At 32.5% G+C, this 16,838-nt stretch overlaps 1 long non-coding RNA gene across 1 annotated transcript; it reads right to left on the bottom strand.

Moving 5' to 3' along the window:
* Positions 1-184: 184 nt before the first annotated feature.
* Positions 185-10,676, bottom strand: LOC125586352. The gene is made up of 3 exons (XR_007322844.1): positions 10,186-10,676; positions 9,662-10,107; positions 185-9,559 (listed from the first exon to the last, which is right to left on the bottom strand). It is a non-coding gene; the product is annotated as an uncharacterized LOC125586352 (long non-coding RNA).
* Between the last annotated feature and the right edge of the window lie 6,162 nt (positions 10,677-16,838).

The following is a 16,838-nucleotide window of genomic DNA, read 5'->3' as shown; positions in this document are numbered from 1 at the left end:
ATAGAGAGAAGGATAAGATGGGAGCACACACACAATTTAAGGAGTTCGCGCCCGTTAACGAGGGTCACTACATCTCCCCGAGACTACAGCTCGGAATCCACTAGAAGGTATAACATAGTTACAAAGATACAAGTGATTCACTCATCATATCACTCATGAACTCACTCTAATGTATCTTACTATGTTCTAATAAGAAAACCCAAAGCTAGGCTTAAGCTCACATGTTTCTCTCACCCTTCTATGCTCTTTGTGTGGCTCAATCTCTCTCTCACGTTCTCAGCCTCCCTTTATAGTAGAGACATCTTTAAACCTAATGCACAAGAGGACAAAATGGAGAGGCTCCTCCTTGTGGTCCCAAAAGTAACTTAACCCATCTTCAACTCACCATACTAACTTGAGTTAAGCCTTGGATTACTTTTGATCTTCATTTGCTTGATAAACAAGTGTTCTCATCTTCACAAACCCATCTTACTCAACAGAAAGGACTCGGGTTCATAGTCAAACTCATCATCAGATTCATCACTATATGCACAAAAACTAACTGATTAAAAAACCATAGAATAACACTGAAGAAGTCTTCCACAGTTATGAAAGAAAAAAAGCGAGAGTTGGTGGCAATCACCTCAAGTATAGCTCATCACAAGCAAAATGTTTCCCTTTCGTACAGATTTGGCTATCTTTTTCTTCTTCTTCTTCATCACTCTCTTCATCTACATCACTTTCCATCTCATCTTCTGATACACGCATTACAAAACCTCCACCTCTCCTTCCCATCCTTTTTGAACACGCCAATGTAAAAAACATGAGAAGCTGTTCTCTACTTTCTAAATATTAAACTAAACAAACCCTAAACCGATGCACAACTCAATAAAGAGCTAAAACACTGAATCAAAAGACAGAGAGAGAGAGATATACCGTAAGGTTGTCTGAGTGAAAGGCTGAGGAAACTTTGAAAATACATTGAGCTTCTTCTCAACAGACTCGATTTCAGAGAGTAAGCTATCAAAGTTCCAGTTAGGCTCAGGGTCAATGCTAATCCCATCGACCCTTCTCGGACAAGGATGGTTCACTGGTGAAAAAGAGAGAATCAATTTACAAAGGAGAATGTCTTGCCTGTCAATCTCAGCTTTTCCTACAGCCGTCTCATAATCGAAGTAAATACGTGCGGCATAAGTCCCATTTAGATATAATTTCCCTGCTAGATATAATTTCCCTGCCATAACAATTAGGGAGTTTCATAAGATATTGTGAATCGAACAAATGGTTTAGGCAACTATATGTTTGAATTCAAATATCTCTTACCCGCAACCATCTTAGGATTGATGCCGGCGGCAAGAAAAAATCTTGGCTCCCTCCCGTACCCTTTCCTTGAGGACGTGAAGGAAGAGAGAGCATAGTCTACTTTATTGTATAAGATACCAACAAAATTACAAACAAAATCATTTGGACAGTTACAAATAATGTTAATTCGAAGGAAAAACTGTTTGTTACATTTAACCGAAAAATTAAACCAAAAATCATATGCACTATGTGTTGACATTATCATCTAAAATGACAATATAACTTTTTAGGTTAAAACAAAAACCACAAAGATCGCAATATCTAAACAAACAATTTTAAAAAATGTTATAGATACTCATAATATTGAAACATATTTGATAATCATTAAACAGTTTGGAATATTTAAATCAAATATTTAAAATTTGTTACACCTATAATATTGAAACATATTTGAAAATCATAGAATTATTATTTTCTAAATCAATATAACATAAATATACTAAATATATACACTTACAAAACTATAATTTTACACAAAACCTATTTAATAAATTCCAACTATTTTTAAAATATATATTTTAAAACTTAAAATAATTGTCAAAAAACTTAAAATAAAGTCGATTTTCCTAAACTAAGTTTCGATTAATGAGTAGACATTTTACAATTATCATTTTTGGATTATTACATCAAATATATAAAATATTTATCAAATACAAATAGATTTGTCATTTCTGTTTATGAACTAAAAAATGGGTTAACAATTTTATAACAAAAAACATCTCGCGCTTTGAAAGCGCGGATCAAAATCTAATACATCTTGCAATACTAAAATTTCTTACTGTTTAAAGGAGAAATATGCCACCTCAGATTAAAAAATCAACCAATCACATAGTCAGAAACCGCCACGTCGGTACTGCTGTTTTGACCGATCAAAGCTGGCCTTTCATTTCTATGTTTTAGTCTGTCTTAACAATTTAATTAGGCCCATCCTAAGCCCACTTCGCCAAGCGCTCTTTTTCGTCCGAGTCTACCGAAAGTCGATCTCTCCCTCCCTGACTGCTCCACTTCTTCTCCCTCATCCGTTCCCTCTCTGAACTAAACGTTACGTTCAGACATTACTGATCGATCAATTAAGGTCTTTAAGCTCCTATTAATTGTTTCGTTCCAATTCCCATTCATATAACAATCTCTAAACACTGTGTGTTATATTGGTTTTATTCGCACTGAAACAAAAAGACATGAGATACGGTTTCGGCATAAGTTAGAAAAGCATGGGTGTAACTACAAGACTGCTTTAACGCTGACTTTGTATTTACCTTTTAAAACTGCTCTGTCTTACTCTTGCTCATCAAAAATTTCCTTATACGTACATTGGAAGAAATAGATGGATACTCCACTGTTCTTTATGTGGGCTATTTTGTTAGTATTTTGAAGTTCCATGCTAATCATTATAAATAGATGTTACTCTCAACATTGTCATGTTGTGACTTTTGATACCACCACTCAGAGCTTGAATTTAGATATACCTGCACGGTTTTCTGTCTTAATATTTTCCTTTTACTGATTCCGTGTCTTTGATTTAAGAACCAAGAAGAGATGAGGCTGGACTTTCTGTCCGATGAGCTGATTTCAGTAACTGTCTATCTCCAGAATCATGGTATCATTCCTAGAATCTTCATTAACTCTTAAGTTTAGTTTCGACATTTAAAAAACAACCACTTACATTTGAGTACAGATTTTAACACTCACAACTTTTAACAACCAACCGTAAATAGGAACCAACTTTTAGCACTAGATTATTTAAAAACATGTAACTGGAAAGCTTTTTTGGCTTGGAAATGACTGTCTTAGCAAATGGTAGGTGTGCTGTTGGGAACTGCTATACTTTGCGTAAAGATTATAGATCTGTTCTTAAGATGTTTCAGCGAGCTAATATGGAGATATGCACATACGCTTTCTGGTCACGAGTACAATTCTTTTCTATCATGAACTTGGTGTAATAGATAGCCTTTAAACGATAAGATTGGTACTGAAATGTATTATAAATTCGTGGGATTGTTAAGACCACACTGAAAAAAAAGTATTTGGTAGAATGAATTGTGCACTTTTAAATTTGAGAGTGTTTATTCACCCTTTCAAAATTCGTGAAGATAAGAACATATTGTAATGAAAAATCCCTCAAAAGAAGGGACAAAGAGCTGTTGGGTATGTTATAAGATATCAAAATCAAAACACCTACTACATCTACAGATCCACATAAACAAAAATTAAGAACACTTGTCTACGACACTGTCTTTTAGAAAGGAAATGATCTAGAATTTGAGTACCATTTACTTCATTACAAGGAAATGTATTTTGATATTTATCCGGAACCGAAGAACTGAACCGAAGGTTGAATTAGATCCTATCAATTATACTAGTGGATCATATATTTCTAAAACCAAAAGTCGGAACCAAACCTAGAACCGAATGGGTACCCAAATATCTATAATATAATTTATATATTTATAAATATTAACTATATTTAGTATTAAAATAATCAAATAATATAAAAATAATATTTACAAGTCGAAATACCCAAAAATGAATTAATAGAATACTTTTTATCCAAAATACTTAAATTATCTGACTTATACAATTTTTTATCTGAAAACCCAATTTTTTTTTATATTTAATGTGAAAACCCCTGATATCTTTTACTTTTTAACCCAAATTAACCAAAAATCGAAACCAAACCAGAACTGAATGGGATCCGATATTACTTTGGATATAAGTCTGCTCGACTTTGATATCCGAACTGAACCAAAAACCAAAATAACTGAACCAAACCGAAAAAAACTTTCTATATAATCTAACATATTTTAAACTTCTAGAACCAGAGAACCAAATTGGAACTGAACCGGAACTGAATGCCGACGGCTAGCTATGGTAATGAATTTTAAGATGGTTTACGTTGATTGTTTGGTAATGTTCGGTAATGATCTTGAGAGATGTTTGTGAATAGAGAGATGAAAATTAGGAATTTAAGAAAGATGAACTGGAACTTTTCGTGTTTAGATTAGGTTTTCCGTTTTATCAAATTGACATTGATTAGTGATTTAACTTCTGTCAAACAAATTAATGGAAGATTAATTAGAGTGTTAAATAGGCTTGGTCAACGATTGTTTAAGGTTTTTTCTTATTTGACAAAGAGTTCAGGAATTAAATGGTATGTTTTCGAGTTAAGACTAAAAGGTCATTTTCTCTATTATATATTTGACTAAGGGGGTGTATTGGACTGAGGATTCTAAAGAGCTGTGGAGTGTTTTAATTTTGGTGGAATTTAAGTGAGTTTTGAAGTTGTTTGAGTGATTTTAGTTAAAGTTTAAAAATAAAAATAAAAAATACAGGTGATTTGGTAAACTATTTTCAAAAAAATTCTGAGTTTTTAGATGATTTGCTTAGTCTTTAATTTTGCCACATCTACCATGTAATCAAACTCGTTATCCAGGTACTCCAGTTGACATTCCAACATTTTGACAAGCCTCATGGATCCCACACACACTCATTTCCAACAACTCCATTGATCTGCATCTCGTTGGCAAACTCGTTACAAACTCAAGCTGAGAGATTAGTGGTATAACCAAAGCTCCTAAGAGAATTCACCAACTCAAAATGTATCACGTCGTGATACCTTTCTCTTTGAAACACCCATTCTTTGTTACCATCTTCCTCTGTGACTTGAATCTCAGAGATAAGACCAGCTGCAATTCTCTTAGTTGCACGTAACCAAATATGTTGTTGTGTCTGATCATCTCTACGCTAATCCTTCCTTTACGTTCTGGAAAATCAGTTGGTTTCTGTGATTGAAATCCAGAAACAAAATGATGAGAACCTTGCCTCTTCAGATTATGATGGTCCAGTACTCAAGTGATTTTGTGAGGTCTTGTGACTGCCAATCATATTTAAGAAGATGAACTTCACGTCTCTGACATGTATCAACAGTCAAACTCCTTCCAAATCGAACATGTCTAATATCCTTATGGCTTGTTATTCCTCTGGAACTACACAAACAGAAGCTCATACCGTAGTTCTTGAGAGCCTGAACAAAAACAAGTTGAATTGCTTTCTTCTCCGTCATGTAACAAAATCCGCTTTCAAATTCTTCTTCTGAGAAATTTCACACCCTTGAAATCGAACATAACCGAAAGTATGAGATCATTTTCCCGAGTCCTATCAATTTGTTGATCATTGATTCATTTCATGGGGAGGTGAGATAACTCCATTAACAGTCTCTCATGTTTCTTGTAACCAATTTCTACAATCAATGTAATTGTATTTCATCTTGTTCTTTGCTCTTACTGGTTTTGATACTCAAACCTATCATCTACTAGATGTTCTCCTTATTGTTTTAACAAGACAGGGCGACAAAACTGCAGAGGAACCTAAGAGTGGTGTTTGCAAAGTTCCATGATTTAAGAACTCCCTGAGGATCAGTGATAGAGGTCTGGGTTCCTCGTAAGCATCTTATGTCGTCTTCATCAGCAGCCATCACAGAAGAATAACAGAGAAAGAAGATGAACATAATTGTGATATATAGGAAGAAGATATATAGAATTTTAGCCGATCTCCATGGATGAAACTGTTCAGAACTTTGATTTTTTGGTATCTGCCAATGGACCAAAGAGACAAAGCTGCAAGTCATATGCGTTGGACGTCGTCTTAGATAAATACGAAGTAGCCGTCAGTCGTTTTTTTTTTTGGTATATATTTTCTTGTTCATCGTTAGATAGATGTTTTATTTTTATTTTGAAGTCTCTCCAAATAACACATGTAGAGGTAGGAGTTTTAGAGCAACACTTTTTAACTATAATATATGAAAAGTATCCCAAAATCACATTCGTAACTTTTTCTTTCAAAATAATGTTTACTTTTCAATAACAGTGGATTTGATATAAGTTTTATAAATGATTAATTGAATAATAGGAGATTTGCAAGTGTTTGAAATGATTTTACATAAATATCATGTTCAATAACAGGTGATTTGAAAAGAATTTTTAAAATCCTTAGTTGAATAACAGGGAGTTTTAAAACAACTCCAAAATCTTTTAAAATCATAGTTTCAATACACCCCCTAAGTAATGAAGTGTAATAATCTGGTCAAAAAGATTAATAAGAAAGAATATAAATTAATTGGCTGGGTTAGATGAATAATAACTCTAACGTGATCATATTTATTTATTTACATGAACAGGTCAAATGACTCAATCTACAAATAAAAGACATACCTATTTGGCTATACCCATATCTAGACTTTCTAATAAAAAAGATTGTATAAAACAAGTATAAATTGGCTCTATCATCATCATCGACACACAAGCACTATCAACTAAATTCTTTTGATTTCTAATTTGCTTAATCAAAAGGAATCTAAGATGATGAGAACTGCTTTTTTAATTATGGTTCTTGTTTTCGCAATGACTTTGTCATATCCGAATGCTCAGCCGACAGATCCTGAAGGGTGTAAAAACACATTTAGGAACATTACAGAAGGATGCCGCCAATATCTACGCAATATTTTTCATTTTCATTTCGGATTCGGTGGGCTCAAGAAAGCATGTTGTGGAACCGTTGTTAATGTTACAGATTTATGTTGGCCAATCCTCTTCCCGAGCCAGCCTTACGTTCGTTTTCTGTTAAAGTCTCTTTGCACAAAGTCCAATTTACATTGAAGTTTTTGAGTATTTTATTTTTATGATATTTTAAAAAGTGAAAATAAAAGGTTATCTACTTATTAGTTAATACATATTTTTGCTTATAATACCATTTATGTATTACTAGACTTTAATCCGTATCATGCTCGTAAACTTTTAGTTCAAATACAAAAATTAAATTAAATAATATGTTACAATACCATTTTCTAATTTTATTAAATTTGTAGAGAAAAACTAAGTTTTTGAGACGTCAAATTTATCTAGAGAGTCTGACTTCTAAAAGTAATTTCCCATACAAATGCTGGAATATAATCATGATGGCTTGATTGAAGACACTATCTGGATCTCGCTAAACAATATTGAATAAAATAATAAATAATCTTAAATATAGTTTAAAAAATAAGAGATATATCAAAGATAAATTAGAAAACGTAGGATTTTCCCTAAAACTTAGGATTTTCCTTAAAACTTAGGATGAAAATATTATGCTCTACCAAATGTGTAAAAATTATCCTATAAAATAGCTAAAGAATCTCAATCATTTAAGAAGTTTAAGGGACCAAATCAAATTTATTTTTATTATTCTATTAATGTTAGATTTAAGTGTAAGTACATTTATCTGAAATCGAAGAACCGAACCGTACCAAAAGAAAAGAACTAAACCAAAATCAAATCAGTTTTTTTTTTAAATATTCGTACTGATCTTAGATCTCTAAAACCGAAAAGTCAGAAGTGGTGAAGTTAAAGAGTCTGGTAAAAATAAAATGAATGGAGGAGAATACTCTAACCGCATGTCCATTGGCTGGATTGTTATGAGTATCTCATGAACTAAAATAAAGAAATGAAATAAAAGGTAAGGGCAAAAGAGGAGAGATGGAAGAATTGATTATTCGTCAAGCTTCTAATAGTCTAATTATTTAAAATTAACTAATGCATGACTCACATATCTATTCGGGTGTTTTTTTTTGTATAAATAAATATTTGCTTTGTATAAATGACGGTATATATTTTTAACATTTATCCTTATTAAATAATTTTAAATATAATATTTCTAAGCACAATAAATTTATAATATATATTAGTATTTTTTATTTTTTGACCCATCAACTGTATCACATACATTTCTCATCATATATTTATCGTATTGGATTAATATGAAAATGTATGTAAAATAATATATTAACAGATTAATTTATATTTTATTTATATATTATATAAATTCACTATTATATTTTACAGTTTAAATGAATAAAACTTTATATTTCTTAAAATAAAGTAGGTTAACCAATTAATTTAGTAAATTTGATAGAATAACCCAAAAAAGCCTTATTATAGTTATATATATTTTCACAAATTATATTATAACTTTAATATTTATATGTCTTTATATATAAAAAAAATTTCAATTTTTTCTATAAAAATTTATTGAAAATGAGACACATAATTTACGATGTAATTGTATTATGATGTAAAGACGTTTAATAAAAAATATGAAAAGAGAGTTCATAAATATGTATAATTATTATGGTGAAGATAATAAATGAAGTTGTTAGAATTGGTTCAAAAAGGAATGGAGAAGTTGTAGTAAAATACTTAAAATAGAGAAGTTCTGTTTTGTACTTATATTTTAATAATATAGATAAAATATCCATATATATATAGTAGAAAGATGTCATTTTTGTATGAGCCATCTCAGCAACTCCTTCAACGGGTGACACACGTCAGATGGAGAGCATGTGTTTCCAAGTGAAAGATGTGCTAGACTCCCTAAATAACGAGAAAGGGGAGTTCTTGCTTAGAGTTGATGGTGGCGCCACTGCCAACAACCTTCTTATGCATATTCAGGTAATGACTTATCCTCTTCTTCTCACGTATGAATCTTGATGATGTGTTGTTTATTTTGTAACATTACTCTCATTTGTCCTTTTGAAACATGGGGCTGATTTGATGGGAACTCCGGTGGTGAGGCCAGTGGACATAGAGACAACAGCACTTGGAGCAGCGTACGCATTACATTTCTTTCTGAAGATGCTAGAGGAGGCTGACGTTCCAACGAAAGAGGATAATATAGTTTACAAAGAGATTTTGAAGAACCTTTGCGAAGCCTAGGCGAGATTTAATATAGTGAATTTTTACTCCTAAATGTACGACTCATATTGCTTTCTAACTTACACAATAAATTATATGGTTCCCCTGTTTCTAACACTCTCGATATGTGTTTGCAGCTTAAACAAATGGATCGTGGAACTAATCTCAAGCACACTTCCATTATCTGAGAGATCTTAATAATGCGGAGCTGTCATCATCTCTACACATACTATGTATGGTTAACTGAGATGGGAGTTTTAAAATTTTATAAATACAGAAAAATATACTCTGTGAGAAATCACGGCTGACTTACTCAACAACAAAATTTCAAAAATCAAACGCCCACCTCTGACTTACGGAATCAGTTTTGTTCTCTCAGCAACTTGGGATTGATGTTTGTGGCAACCACCACCTTTGGTTCATCACAACTCCAAAGCAAATTTGCATCAAGGAGCCTATCTAGATCGGCAAAAACACTTAGGCAAACATTTGAGTGACTGCAAAGACAGGGAGTCTAACGATTAGACATGTCCAGACTGTAAAACCTTATGTGTGCTCACCTTTAAAAGAAAATGATTTTTTTGAGTAGATATATATACCTTTCAATGCTTATGGTGATCATCATGCGTTGTGTACTTTATGTCTCTTCATTGTAAGTAGTTCTAATCCCCTTACTTGCCCAACAACATCTACAAAATGAATATATGTGCTAAGCTATCAAGTGTGATATGTGAAATAAATATATGCAAAAGTTTTAAAAGAGGGAAATGAATTCAAACATGGTAAATCAGTAGTCGTGTTGGATAATACCATAAGTTGTTTGTAATCCCGAAACCTGAAGCTCTCCCTCGGGATCCGTTCAAACGTTTCAGCAAGCTCCACAAGCTCCACGAAAACAGTTTGGTCAATGAAACGAATAGCACATGAGGACTCTCGGTAAAGGGGAAGTTGGGCTTTATGTTACATCAAAAGTATTAAGCTCATAAACCGAGTCTTCACTCAATAAGTTTTTGAACGTATTGGGACGATGCACACTAAGTGAAGCCTGAATAATTGTAGAATGAGAGAAAAACGCTTCAATGAGATGACGCCATCTCACAAAAACACATACAAGAACACATACCTTCTTGAGCCTCTCCTCCACTCTTTCTTTTTTTATCTGGTCGAGTTCAGCCTAAGAGCTTCAGTGTCATCCTCATCGTCGTCACTTTCAACATCACTAACAAAGACAACCAGGTCGTAAGATAACTTGAAGGAAATTATGACTCTCAGTTGACATAAGTCATCAAAAACTCTCGAAAAGGATAGCACCGAAGCAATTGCATATTCCCAAAACCATGGCTCTGATGAAAAGCCTTGAGTACACCGCTAGCAAAGAATCTTTAGCCAAATTTAAAGCACAAAAAATGAACTGCAATAGGTAGAAATTAATTGAAAATTGGTACCTATCATCATCATCACTTATGATATCAACTTATTAATAAAGAAGGGGAGCTCATTGGGTTGACATGCTGATGTTTGATTAATTGGTACACCTTCAAATATTTCTCCTTCTTTTGATTATGAGATTAAACTCTTGATTAATAGGAGTTAGTGATGCTGCTCCAAATCAGCCTGCTCCAAATTGCATAGCTCCAGAACTGGACTGGCAGTTAGATTCTGGCAGCTGTAACTTTTTGGCTTTTGCTAATAATTTTGAAAACAAATTATTTTCCATAGTTCTAAAATTTATTCTTTCTCACAACTTCATACTCACGTATTAAAATGGATCAAATGTATCCTATCTATACTTGTACCACTAACTTCTATCAAATGGATCAAATGTATCCTCTTTATATTACTACCACTAACTTCTATCAAATGAATCAAACAAACCCTGTTCAACTTATTAAATTAATAAATATACAAACCCGGCGCGTAGCGCCGGAATACCCCTAGTATTTTAATAGACTAAACTATCATCTTATCACAACGTGTCTTATGAATCCCATAAGATGAATCCCAAATAACAAAACTGCTAGGATAAAATTTGCGCCTTGCGCAGGATGAGTTTATTTGTATATATTATCGATAGTTTTTTTTATATATGTGATCATTTTATTTATATATATAAAATATTTTTTGTTGTTATTATATAATTTCTTTCCGATGGATCGGATCAATTTTTATTAAAAATAATGGAACAAAACTATAATTAATACATCATGGGTTGATCGGATTGGACATTAAACAAACTATGACATAAAAATCTTATTTTTTCCATCGAACACATTCTTGAAAAAAGTGAACAGTATTGTTTTCACAGTTGAATTATTTTGACTTTTATCTTCCATATGGTTTTGAAAGCTTTCAAATCAACCATCGAATTGATACATGTCATTTTAATGTTTTCAGTCGTATACTTAAGGAAAACTTGCATTTTTGTAATTTAAAGTCGTTTTAAAAAATTCAAAATATAACATCTAAGAAAAAATCTAACATATAAGAAAAATTTAACATATAAGGTGTCCTCATTTTTGTATTTTAAAGTCGTTTTTTTTTTAAAATAACAAATAAGGTTTCCTCATTTTTGTAATTTAAAGTCATTTAAAAAAATTCAAAATATTACATATAACTATATAAGAAAAAATCTAATTTTTTATTATATGGTTAATGTGATTGTTTATTTTTTTTAATAATATAAAATTAAACAAAATGAAGGAGGATGCAAAAATTGTTATCAAATTTTTATTATTCATAATCATTAATTGCCATATATATGTAAATCATATTAGGTAATTTCGTAGCTTTTATTTAGGGAACGAATACGCACTTCTTATATTTTAGGTTAATATAATGTTCTTTAGTGGACATTAAACAAATTATGACATAAAAACCTTATTTTTTTCCTCGAACACAATTTTGAAAAAGTGAATAGTGTTGTTTTCACAGTTGAATTATTTTGACTTTTAACTTACATATGGTTTTGAAAGCTTTCAAATCAACCATCGAACTGATACATGTCATTTTAATGTTTTTAGTCGTATACTTAAAGAAAACTTACATTTTTGTAATTTAAAGTTGTTTTAAAAATTCAAAATATAACATATAAAAAAAATCTAACATATAAGGTGTCCTCATTTTTGTATTTTAAAGTCGTTTTAAAAAAAAAATAACATATAAGGTTTCCTCATTTTTGTAATTTAAAGTCATTTAAAAAATTCAAAATATAACATATAAGAAAAAATCTAATTTTTTATTATATGGTTAATGTGATTGTTTATTTTTTTAATAATATAAAATTAAACAAAAATGAAGAATGATGCAAAAATTATCAAATCTTTATTATTCATAATCATTAATTGTCATATATATGTAAATCATATTAGGTAATTCTGTAGCTTTTATTTAAGGAAAGAATACGCACTTCTTATATTTTAGGTTAATATAATGTTCTCTAGTGGACATTAAACAAAATATGACATAAAAAACTTTATTTCTTCCAGCGAACACATTCTTGAAAAAAATGAACAATATTGTTTTCACAGTTGAATTATTTTGACTTTTATCTTCCATATGGTTTTGAAAGCTTTCAAATCAACCATCGAATTAATACATGTCATTTTAATGTTTTTAGTCGTATACTTAAGGAAAACTTACATTTTTGTAATTTAAAGTCGTTTTAAAAAAATTCAAAATATGACATATATGAAAATTCTAACATATAAGAAAAATATAACATATAAGGTGTCCTCATTTTTGTATTTTAAAGTCGTTTAAAAAAATATATAACATATAAAGGTTTCCTCATTTTTTTAATTTAAAGTCATTTTAAAAAATTCAAAATATACCATATAAGAAAAAATCTAATTTTTTTATTATATGTTTAATGTGATTGTTTAAGTTTTTTTAATAATATAAATTTAAACAAAAATGAAGAAGGATGGAAAAATTGTTATCAAATCTTTATTATTCATAATCATTAATTCTCGTATGTATGTAAATCATATTAGGTAATTCCGTAGCTTTTATTTAAGGAAAGAATACACACTTTATATATTTTAGGTTAATATAATGTTCTTTAGTGTTATATAATTATGGAATAATGTGACACCATTAGATTAAACTATACTTTATATTAGATACTCTAGAATTCTTTGAAATGAAATTTAGAAGGCATTTAGAGTGCCACCTAGGATTTGGAGTTTTTTTAATTAATACAAAATTAAGGTTCTAATTTTTCAAATGCTTCTCAATTAATATATAGGGATATTATCCCATCTTATTAAAATTATTATTTCGCGTTTATAGAACATAACATGTGCTATAATAAATTATTGCAGTTTGTATTGAATTTACTCTTCGTATATTCAACAATTGATATATTTGACATCACAAAAAAAAAATTGCTTCAGTGATAGGCCATAGATTTTACCCACTTTTAGTCATGGTTTATAAGTGTTTTAATAACTAGTTATTATGTTTTAGAGTTTATTTAGTATATTTATAAGATCAGAAGTGACTTGGAAGAAAGTGATGATTTTGGAGATAATTAGAGAGAACAACCGAGCTGACCATCAAGCAAGACCAGTGGTCGACATTCAGAGACAATAATCGATCGATGCACATCTTGTGACATCGATCGACATCGAAGCGCGCAGAAGCCCGTTTGGTTCCAACCGACTTAGAGCCCAAGACTTCATCAATTTACAAGATTACCCCTGACGAGTTTTAACCTAATATTTATAGCTTGCCAAAGTGTTAGAGGCAAAGTGTGCTTTCTTGTTTTCTTATTTTCACAGGAAAAAGTTTTCTAGGATTTTTGTAGAGTTGGAGAGAAGATCCAAAGAGATTTGTAATTGGAACTCCATTATTATCTATCTATCTATGCAGTTTTTATACCTTATTGTTATTATGAATTGGTTACATATGTCTGAGTAGTTTTATTGTTAGATTTAGGGTTTAAATAGGTTATGAGGGATTAGCCCCAACTATTATTGCTAAATTGTGATATTCAATATTAGGATTGTCATTAATGCTTGTTTCTAGTTTAGCTAGCTAGAACCTTGACCTAGGAGTTGTAGGCACAAGTTAACACTTGAATATCACCTTGAATCCGTCCTAATTGAACTATGATTGTTAGAGTAAGGCGAAAGCTGATCTAGTAAGCCTAGTGAGCATCACTACAATAAAACAGCGGTATTCTGACGGACATTCCGACGGAAAATGAAATCCTCGGAATATCCCGAGGAATTTCCGAGGAAACACAAAATTTGGTTTCCTCGGAATTTCCTCGAAATATACCGACGGAATTCTGAGGAAATATTAATCCGTCGGAATATTCTTATGGAATACCGAGGAAAAATGTATTCCTCGGAAAAAACCGATGAATTCCGAGGATATATTATAGCCGTTAGAGAGCCATTGGAGAATTTTAAAAATTCCGAGGAAATTCCGACGAACTAGCCGTTTCTGTCGGAATTCCGTCGGAATTTCCTCGATCTGTCGGCAGGATTTCAACTATAAATACAAGCACCCCTCTTCCTCTTCATTCACTCCATATCTTCATCCTCCCTCTTACTCTCTTTACACACGAATTTGATTCATAAAAAACATGTCTTCTTCAAATTATTTTCGTTCTTGGATCGATCGACCTCATTTGGATCCGAACACGAGATTGCTTACAGAAGAATACCAACGAGGTATAACCGAATACATGGGGTTAGTTCACCGACAACCGGAAGCAAAAACAGGTATGTTAAGATGTCATTGCTCTAATTGTAAAATAGAAAGGTTATTAAAGAGTGAGATGTTTGGACTCATCTATATTTGAGTGAGTTTACACGAAGTTACAAAATTTGGTATCATCATGGGGAAACTGATTATGAACATGGTAGTACTAGCAAACCTCAGCCAGCGGTTACATTAGAAGAACCAATTGGAACGGATGTAGATTATGGTGTAGGTACTGAGCAGATGGTAAATGATCATTTTAGAGGGGAAGATTTACCCAATACACAAGCTAGGAGATTTTATGATATGTTGGATGCTGGAAAACAACCATTGTACGAAGGTTGCAGAGATGGTCATTCAGCTTTATCATCTGCTACAAGATTGATGGGCAATTAAACAGATTATAATTTGGCTGAAGACTGTGTGGATGCGATTGCTGATTTTGTAAAAGGTATTCTACCCGAGGATAATGTAGCTCCTGGTTCATACTACGAGGTTCAGAAACTCGTAGCTGGTCTTGGTTTATCGTATCAGGTAATAGATGTATGCAGCGACAACTGCATGATTTATTGGAGGGCGGATGAACAGCGGGTTACATGCAAATTTTGTGGAAAGCCTCGTTATAAAGATACGAGTGAAAGATTTCCAGTGCCATTATTTTCCTTTGACGGAAAGGTTTCAGAGGTTGTATCTGTCTGAACGCACAGCGCAACCAATGAGATGGCATGCGGAGCACTCAACAGATGGTGAGATCAGACATCCTTCAGATGCAAAAGCGTGGAAGCATTTCCAATCAAAGTAGAAATGTCTACCTTGGATTATGTACTGATGGTTTCAGCCCGTTTGGCAAGAGTGGAAGACAGTATTCTCTATGGCCAGTCATTCTTACACCATACAACCTACCCCCAAACTTGTGCTTGCGACGAGAGTTTTTGTTTTTCTCGATTCTCGTTCCCGGACCAGAGCATCCTAAGAGATCACTTGATGTGTTTCTTCAGCCACTAATATATGAGTTGCAACAACTATGGGCTCAGGGTGCTGAAACATACGATGTTTCGTGTAAAGAAAACTTTCAAATGCGGGCAGTACTAATGTGGACAATAAGTGATGTTCCAGCATATGGTATGTTATCTGGATGGACAACGCATGGAAGGCTATCATGTCCATATTGTCAAGATAACACTGATGCTTTCCAACTAAAACACGGAAGGAAAACGTGTTGGTTTGACTGTCACAGGAGATTCCTACCACCTGATCATCCATATCGTAGGAGTAGGAATTTGTTTACGAAGAACAAGAGGGTATTTGACAGTCCACCTCCGGAAATTTGTGGGAAAGATTTGAAGACACAACTAAGAGATTTTGGTGCAAAAAGGACGCCAGACGTCGGTGGACATGAGTGTTTTCCGGTAGATGCTGTTGGAGACCTACATAACTGGCACAAAAAAAGTATTTTCTGGGATCTGCCATACTGGGAGGATCATCTGCTAAGGCATAATTTAGATGTCATTCATATTGAGAAGAACTTTTTTGACAATCTCATGAACACGATCCTTAATGTTCAAGGTAAAACAAAGGATAATTTGAAGTCAAGACTGGATTTAGTCGATATATGTGCTCGTTCAGAACTTCATGTTGATGAGAATGGTAGGGCTCCTTTTCCCATATACCGACTTGATGCAAAGGGAAAAGATGCCTTCTTTAATTGGATTTCAAACGATGTGGAATTTCCAGACGGTTACGCATCTAATTTGCGTAACTGTATCGACAGAAAGGAAGGAAAGTTTACTGGCTTGAAAAGCCACGATTGCCATGTAATGATGCAGCGCCTCCTTCCATTTGCCTTCAAGGAACTATTACCACGAAATGTTCATGAAGCAATTGCAGGGATAAGTGGTTTCTTCCGTGATTTATGCACGAGATCAGTGACTCTTGAAGGTATTGAAAATTTGAAGACTAACATAGCCGTGATTCAGTGCAACCTTGAGAAGATATTTCCTCCCTCATTTTTTGATGTTATGGAGCATCTTGTTATTCACCTGGCAAGAGAATTGGAACTTGGTG

Source organism: Brassica napus, chromosome C4 (assembly GCF_020379485.1).
Source record: "Brassica napus cultivar Da-Ae chromosome C4, Da-Ae, whole genome shotgun sequence".
Classification (NCBI taxonomy): Eukaryota; Viridiplantae; Streptophyta; class Magnoliopsida; order Brassicales; family Brassicaceae; genus Brassica; species Brassica napus.
This window is presented reverse-complemented; position numbering and strand designations above follow the sequence as displayed.